Source organism: Ammodytes marinus (genome assembly GCF_949987685.1).
Source record: "Ammodytes marinus genome assembly, chromosome: 6".
Classification (NCBI taxonomy): Eukaryota; Metazoa; Chordata; class Actinopteri; order Uranoscopiformes; family Ammodytidae; genus Ammodytes; species Ammodytes marinus.
This window is the reverse complement of record NC_137235.1, coordinates 8,608,484-8,617,257: the sequence shown is the minus strand read 5'-3', so window position 1 is coordinate 8,617,257 and position 8,774 is coordinate 8,608,484. Positions and strand designations below refer to the sequence as shown.

The window sequence follows — 8,774 nt, the reverse complement described above, 5'->3', positions numbered from 1 at the left end:
ATGAATGAACATGATAATGATAAATGGCTCACACTTTATATTGAAGGTACATGATGAATCATTTTAGTACTTCATGAACTATCAGTAAATCATAAGGAATAATGGTATCTCATGCATGACATAACACAGGAACAATACATTAATGAATGCATCAGCTAAGGTGTTTCAATCATCATGATCTTTTGAGTGATGATCATGTCTTCTTCATCGTCACATCAATACAGATGTTTTTGGTTGAATGCCAAGAGTTGACATCATGATTAACTAAGCATTATCATGTTTGGGGTCTTTTAATGTCATCAAATAAAGTCTGCCCCAAGCCGAACCAGGCCGCCACTTTATTTGATCACAAAGATAATTGATGATTAAGACAGGCATGGTCACCACTTTATTTAAAGGGCCACCGAAGACATGAAAAAATTAATGCTTTGTTAATCATGATTTCAACACTTGGTATTCAATGTGTGTGTGTGTGTGTGTGTGTGTGTGTGTGTGTGTGTGTGTGTGTGTGTGTGTGTGTGTGTGTGTGTGTGTGTGTGTGTGTGTGTGTGTGTGTGTTAAAAATCTCTTTTTGCTTTACTCTGTCCTTTTTTTGCAGGTATTCCTGTTGGCCATATAGGATATTTGAGAAAATGGGCGTCCCTGGTCCCAAACCAGTCCCATTTTTTGGTACTTTACTTACCTATAAAAAGGTTGGCAAAATAAAAAAATAAAAAAAATGTTTTACTTACAAGCCTTTTCTTGGACTAATTTCAAAAGATTCAAGGGATGCACAATTCACAACGTTCATGTATCTTTCAGAATTTAAAACGTCCATTGTAAATTATTTACATGTGTCATGCCACAAAAAACAGGTATTCAATTCATAATCAGTATATTATGATTCTTTTATCAAGGGATTCATTCACTTTGACAGAGACTGCTTCAAGAAATATGGGAAAACATGGGGGTAAGTCTGCACGTTTATGCTTATATTGTATATCTGATTTTTGGTATTAAAGCTGCTCAGTATGCCTGTATATTTGTACGTGACTGCATACAATGGCTTTATTTTTCTAGAAATATTCTGTTCTATTCTCATCATATTTAGCATTTTTGATGGCCGTAGACCCGTGCTGTGCATCACAGATCCTGCCCTGATAAAAACTGTCATGATAAAGGAATTCTCCTCTCTCCTCACCAACCGCAGAGTAGGCTATGCACACTTACCTTACAACACATTCCGTCACACATTATGGTTGTTGCATTTTAGTTGAACACCTACCTTGAATATTCTTTCCTACCTCTGATGCAGAATTTCCGTCTGAATGGGCACCTGCACGATTCTGTGTCGCTTGCCGAGAATGATAAGTGGAGGAGGATTCGCAGTGTCCTCTCACCGTCCTTCACCTCAGGAAGACTGAAAGAGTGTTGCAACTTAACAAGATTATTTCAAGAGCAGCTGTTCCAACCAAACTTCCTTCAAATGAAGCAACGTCTAATTCTAAGCCCCCATCACAGGCTATGCTCTATAATTATGTGTAGCAAAGATAATCTTTTTCTTTATCCCTTTTATCAATTTGACACCCGGGTTGGGAGCCACGGATCTAGAGAAAGCAAAAACAGGAACATCAGGAACCATATTGTGTATTCTACTTTCCGGTGTTTCATAGGCCTTTCACACCAAAATGAACCAAGAGTCAGTTCCAGGCTGGTGTTGGGGTCAGTTCAAAACTGGTTACAGCCTTATCCCAGTTATGAACCGGTTGGTTTCACATCGACCGGAGACAGCCATGGAGCCGGCAAGAGAGCAACGTCATGACGTCACTGTAAACGTGTGTATACGTCACCCGACGCCGCTGCTCTTGTGGCTAACGCTAAAGCTACCGCTAGCTTTAAGCACAACAACAGCGGCGAATACGTCTTATTTTTACACTTGTTGGCTCTCGCTTTGCTTTCTTAAGCAAACAGGACCCATACAGCGTATTCTCGCCGGTCAATTTGATCGCTACGTTCGGTAATTATGTTATGTTTACGTCTCGTAGTAGCGGTGTTTTTAAATATGGCGGGCATGAGGTTTGAGTTGCTCTGGTTGGTCAGGATAATCCCTCCCCCAACCGTTCGCGCAAGCAGTTCTTATCAAACCCTGCTCAATCCTGGGGTATGAGTTCCCCCGGTTTTTACGGCCCGGAGCAGGCTCTCTGGCGGTGTGAAACCAAAACACTGGCTCTAACTCCGAACAAGCCCAGAACTAGCTCCGATTTTGCGGCGGTGTGAAAGGCCTATCAGTAAGCCCTTGTATAACTGTTTTTTCTGTACCTCAGATGTTTGACATTATGAAGGACCACTCTGCTAACCTGATCAGCAGCATGAAAAAAAAGGCAGACAAGAATGAGCCCTTAGATCTAAAGGAGTAAGAACATTTTATACCTAAAAATGTTCCATTCATTTAAAAAGGATTCTATAAAATGTTCAGTGTTTGTATGTGATTTAGGATCTTTTGACGCTAGCAGAAAAAAATGACAATAAAAAGGAGTTTAGTTTCTTCCCAACAGAGGTTGCATCAACCTACCTATCAACTTGCCTAAGGCTCAGATTTTACTAGCAAAAAACAAGGCTTATGGGAATGGAATCTGCAGGTCATACGACCAAAGCAATAACTTAAAAAACAAGTGGCTCAGCTGTTGGAGTGCAAACTAGTAAGGTGACACAGTGACTGTGCATGTTTTTAACCTCACTACCTCATACAACCATCACTGTATCCTTCAGTGTTTGTTGTACCTCTTGTGTGTGTGTGTGTGTTTGTGTGTGTTTCCATATAGGCTAAAGTTGAGTACCAGGCTCTGACGCAGATGGACTATCTAGAAGGCGTCATCAACAAGTCTCTCCGACTCTACCCCATTGCTCCACGTCTGGAGCGTGTTGCCAAGGCAACTGTGGAGATAAATGGTCTTGTGATTCCAAAGGATATGGTCGTCATGGTACCCATATATACCGTGCAGCGGGACCCTGATCTGTAGCCCGAGCCGGAGGAGTTCAAACCTGAGAGGTCTGGAAAGGATTCATATGTTTATGTTTATAATACAGTATAATTTCTGAAAATAATACATTATTTTGCTGTGCAATTACAATTTTGACACCCAACAATTATGAAAATAAGATAAAATACTTTTATAAGATAATTTTTTCAGTCAGGTCAAGTTATTTTACAGCTGAACTACATTTACATTCAAGGAAGTCCACAGTTCAAAAGTTAGCTTTTCTCCAATACATTTAAAAAGAAAGTTACTAAATGTTTCCAAAGCTTAAGTAATTATTTTGTTCAATAATTGGGATTTCAATATCAATCAAAATAATTGTGATCACTCCAGAATAGATTATGTTTTAATATTCAAGGGTCAACTTTTACAAATTAGTAAATTATTAAAACATTGGGCTGATTATGAATCAAAACCTGGATGGCTTGCAGAAGAAAGATCACTTACGGCGCCATCTAGTGTTGTGGGACTGCTATCAAAGAAGAATACAGTAGAGTAGACAGTTACACTCAGAGTGGACATGGGCAAGGGAACACAAGATGTTGGGAATTTCACAATATAAATAAAGTTATCTCTCCATAAGGAACAACCCCTCAATATGCATAGTGAATCAACCGTTTTTATGGGATACCTTGCTGGAAATCTGTGCCGCAAATGTAGGATGGGCTACAACAGATGCAAGAAGTAAATTGATACGTTATAATAGATTTTATTTGACATCCTATAGGGATTGACTCGGGACGAAACATGTTGGATTGTAACAAAGAAGGGGTTTATTGTTTAAGCCAGGCTTCATTTGCACAACTGGAAGAGCCAACACACAAGTTACAGAAAGGCTTAAGCTATTGACAGAGGCCGCATGACTTTGAAAATATGATGCCAGATTGAATAATACCAAGATCAAAACTAGCCGAACATGGCAGAAAAAAATTAGGTGCTATATGGTGACGAATTGGCGGTGTATTGGGGGGCAAGGGGCTGGTGGTGGGGATGCTGCCTTTTCTCTTTTCTTTTCTGACTGTATGTGTTTTTTTTAATTGTGTAAAATGGTTATATGTTAAAAAACAAATAAGAACTTAAATGACTAATTAATCGTGATAATGATTTTTTCCATAATCAAACCCTAATACATTATTGTGTATTTGCATGTGTGTGCCCTCAGGTTCACAAAGGAAAACAAAGGGACTATTGATCCATATGCATACATGCCTTTCGGGGTACGGCCAAGGAACTGCATAGGGATGCGATTTGCTCTGGTGAACTATAGCTATGGTGGAGATCCTCCAAAAGTACAACTTCACTGTGTGTAAGGAGACTGAGGTGAGACAACAACTGTTACTCTTCACTCTGCTTGTTATTGCTTTTTTATGGCGTATGAGTCATCCTGTCCAAATATTATTTACTGCCGGTTTGATATTGAGGGTTATATAATGCCAGATGAAGCCAATCATCACTGTGGCAAAAGTGGGCTTGTGCAAATATAGAAAAACCATTACCTAAGACATTAAACAGGAATACAATTATACAATTGATACTGTCTAGTTAAATGTCAAATAACACACTCAGCTATCTGTTCTTGCATTAGGTTTCCACCCTCTGTGTTGACTGGTTGTTTGTAGATTTAAAAATAAAAAGACTGAGTTTTATTTTCATTGTTTACGGCGTTCATGCATTTTTTTCTTTTATTCAATTGCCTGCCAGGTCCCCTTTGAGATGGATGTCATGAGCCTGCTAATGCCAAAACGACCAATCAAACTGAAGCTGGTGCCACGGTCTGAAGCCTCTAGCTATTTTTATTCTTTTTTAATGTATAAGCTACCCAGCAGGATATAAAGTATCAAAAATCAACTTTGACAGCTGAAACATTGACAAGATTACGTATGTTTGCATCAATCATTATAAAATAGATATGAAAGATGAGGGGGGGTATATACAATTTTGTATATGACTGCAACTAATGATTATTTTCATTATATTTATTATTATTAATCTGCTGATTGTTTGCATTGAAAATAATGACATTTAAAGAACCAATGAGACGTTGTCCTTGCTTATTTCTTTTTTTTTTCAACCAAGAGCAAACCTCAATTTTAGATTTAAAAAACAAATGTAGGCCACAGTATAGGTATATGTGTGTACACACACACACACACACACACACACACACACACACACACACACACACACACACACACACACACACATATATATATATATATATATATAATAGGTCAAATAATAGGTTATGTATATAATAGGTCAAAGGAATGTCATCAAATTTAAATTTTTGTGAAGCTAGAGCCATGCAACATTTTTGAAAGACTTAAACAAGTGTCAAAACAATTAATATTATATTGGTAGACTAATTGATTAATGTATTAAATGTTTCAGCTTTGGTACAACTTGTATTTGCTGCTCAGTAGTTTAATTTTTAACAAAATACATCTTATAAATAAAAAGCAGCATATGTATTTCCCTGAGTTGTATTGGAATAGAAGTACAGAGTGGTAATAGTCCAGGCAAAATAGCGTTTTTCATAGAATAAATTGTAAAATAATTTTTTTCAGCTCAGATCATTTCTATGAGGTGTCCAGAACAACATACTAAAAGTCCTAAGAAATCCTAGTTGAGGAAATATGTTTAATTCTCATCAATCCGAGATGTGTGCCAACAAGGCGAGACACCAATATATCCCAATAGTGCTATTTTTTTCCTTTAGTCCTATCAAAATGAAACTTTACACAATGAAACTATCCATGATAATTAAAAATTTTGGATTACAAGTTTCTTTGAAAACATTTTTTAATATGCAAATGAGCTATACACTAATCGTACATGCCCAAAATAAACCCAAATTGGCTTAATTTTTTCATTTACTCCTACCACAATAAAACTTTACATAGTTAAAGTATACTTGAAATGTAACTTTATTTGTATTACAAAATACTATTTAAATGAATTTGAATATGCACATGAGCTCCACACTTTTTGAATATCCAATCATCGTACTGCCAATGGGTGATGGCGATGCTGCTTTTAGACTGGCCTCTAACCTGAAAAACTGCCTGGCTTACCTGCCAGGGGTATAACAGGCGCCTCTCATGAATTAGATTACCCCCTCCCCTAGCTAGTGTCATTTTTTACTTTTTTCAGTGCCATTCCCTTTCCTATGCCAAATAGACGAGACGTAGAATCACAGCCTGAAATGGCATGGAGAAAGAGGAGATTGTCACACACCTTAGGACCAAGTAACTCCTTTGTCTACTTTATGCACCATACAGTGCTGCTTGAAAGTATGTGAACCTCTTGAGCCTTTATGAATTTTATTTATTTGAACCATTATTAATTCATTTTTATGAATACCAGTATTTTTTTATATGAAATAACAGATGTTTGTTTATCAATTCAACATTTTTCTTTTCCGGAAATCAATTGTTAAAACAGAAAAAATTATTTGCCAACTTTTGTATGTGCAAAAGTTTGTGAACCCTGAGCTGCATTGGTTAAATTGAGCAGGTTAACACAATCAGGTGGGCCAAATTGAGTGATGAAATGGACCAATGTAATGAGAGATCTTTAGGGAAGAAATTGGACGGCACTAGATAAAACAGATAAAACCAGGTCAGTTTAGGCCCACCAAAGTGACCCAAACAGGTCAGACATGCCAAAAGGGAAAGACAATCTTAGAGGATCTCAGGAAGAGAGTTGTGATGTTGCACATTTGTCTGGGGACAGCTATCAATTAATTTATTTGGTTCTTGTGCCATAAACAGCTTGTGTGCATTCAGATCAGCATGATGTGTGATGGTGTATCACAAACCATGCAAAGCACAATGCAGATGTGCTCATTGTCCAAACTGCCATTACCTCTGCCAGAACAAAAGACATATACAAAAGACAATACGTCACATTGTTCATTGCTCTGATTGTTGTTGTAGTGCTGTCAAATTGCATGCAGTGGCATTTGAAGAGACAAATCTAATTCATGAGAGACACCTGTTATACCCCTGGCAGGTAAGCCAGGCAGTTTTTCAGGTTAGAGGCCAGTCTAAAAGCAGCATTGCCATCACCCATTGGCAGTACGATGATTGGATATTCAATAAGTGTGGAGCTCATGTGCATATTCAAATTCATTTAAAAAGAAACTTGTAATACAAAAAAAGTTACTTTTCAAGTATACTTTTACTATGCAAAGTTTTATTGTGGTAGGAGTAAAGGAAAATATTAAGCCTATTTGGGTTTATTTTGGGCATAAGTATGATTAGTGTATAGCTCATTTGCATATTAAAATTCATTTTCAAAGAAACTTGTAATACAAAAAAAATTAATTGTCATGGTTACTTTCATTGTGTAAAGTTTCATTTTGATACGACTAAAGGAAAATAATAGCCCTATTGGGATGTATAGGTGTCTCGCCTTATTGGCACACATCTCGGATTGATGAGAATTAAACATATTTCCTCAACTAGGATTTCTTAGGACTTTTAGTTTGTTGTTCTGGACACCTCATAGAAATTATCTGAGCTGAAAAAAATTATTTTACAATTTATTCTATTTTTGGCCCCAAAATGCCTTACTTTGCCTGGCCTATAAGACAAGAGAATACTCAAGTGCAAAAGCCTTCTAATTGTCCCCAACTGCAGTACTTCTGTAAATGTAGTTACATTAAGTTCATACAAATATCAGTCAGATTGCCAGGTCATTTTTGACAGGGATATTTCAGTAATGAAGTGCATTCAGTCGGCTGAGTTTATGTCACAACAGCGCCCTCAGGTGGATGCTCTGACGACATATTTATGTTCATTTATTGACCATGTAATCCTGCTCCTTCACAGATCCATTATCCGAGTTTTTCCACCATCTTGTTCTTTCCATGTTTATAAACAGAGGGTAGAGATTAAAAAAAATAAAAGGAAGGGGAGAGAGAGAGAGAGAGAGAGAGAGAGAGAGAGAGAGAGAGAGAACTCTGAGGTGGGCAAACCAGCTACACTGCAGACCCTACATGTTATTGGATGTGGGATTAAGAAATATCTGCAGGTTATCCGATGAAAATCGCAGAAATCTGTGACACATACTACACCTAATAGGTCAATTAAATGAAACATGTATCTTCACTAGACTTTATGACCAAACTGTAGTTAAAGAATAACATGATAAACTCTAATCCCCATGATTTATTTTGTTTGTTTTTCTAAAACGTCACAAACGTGTGTACCAATTCAGCTTTTATAGAAGGCTTTTTAATTCACAGAACCATGCGCCCCTTTTTAAATGTATTCAGATATAAAATATCTGAAAGTAGCCTACCATGACTGTTATAAGTAAATAATACCACAGTAGATCACAAATCTAGACGCTTCTGAACCAGGTTCTGAACCATGGACATATCTGAACTCAACTCAACCTCCAGTTTCCTGGTGTGACGACATGAGGTGTTGTAGCCTATCGACACGATGGGCACAGATGTCGCGTTCAGGGACCAGAATCAGCAGCCACGATGCATAGATTGTATATAAAACACGGCAATAATGTCTTGAATTGGACTACTTTTCTGTTTTAGCTGTTTATCTTCGGTGTCATCGTCTGTTGATGCTGAGATTTTGAAGGGGGCATTGCCCGACTTGGATTTTCTCAACACCTCTCTGCAGCTGCAACATAGTGTGCTGTAAACCAATATGCATATTTATTTTATTCGCCTTTATTTATGAAATGTTTAGCATTAAATCAGTGCACTGAAAATACACTATTCATCTAACT

The 8,774-nt window shown here is 37.4% G+C and overlaps 1 pseudogene across 1 annotated transcript; it reads left to right on the top strand.

Moving 5' to 3' along the window:
• Positions 1 to 8,686, top strand: LOC307252274 (cytochrome P450 3A40-like; annotated as a pseudogene). Its single transcript has 11 exons — positions 1 to 46; positions 599 to 669; positions 897 to 949; positions 1,091 to 1,190; positions 1,295 to 1,407; positions 2,304 to 2,392; positions 2,680 to 2,683; positions 2,802 to 3,028; positions 4,180 to 4,337; positions 4,719 to 4,789; positions 8,578 to 8,686. The product of its transcript is annotated as a cytochrome P450 3A40-like (transcript).
• The last annotated feature ends 88 nt before the right edge of the window (positions 8,687 to 8,774 follow it).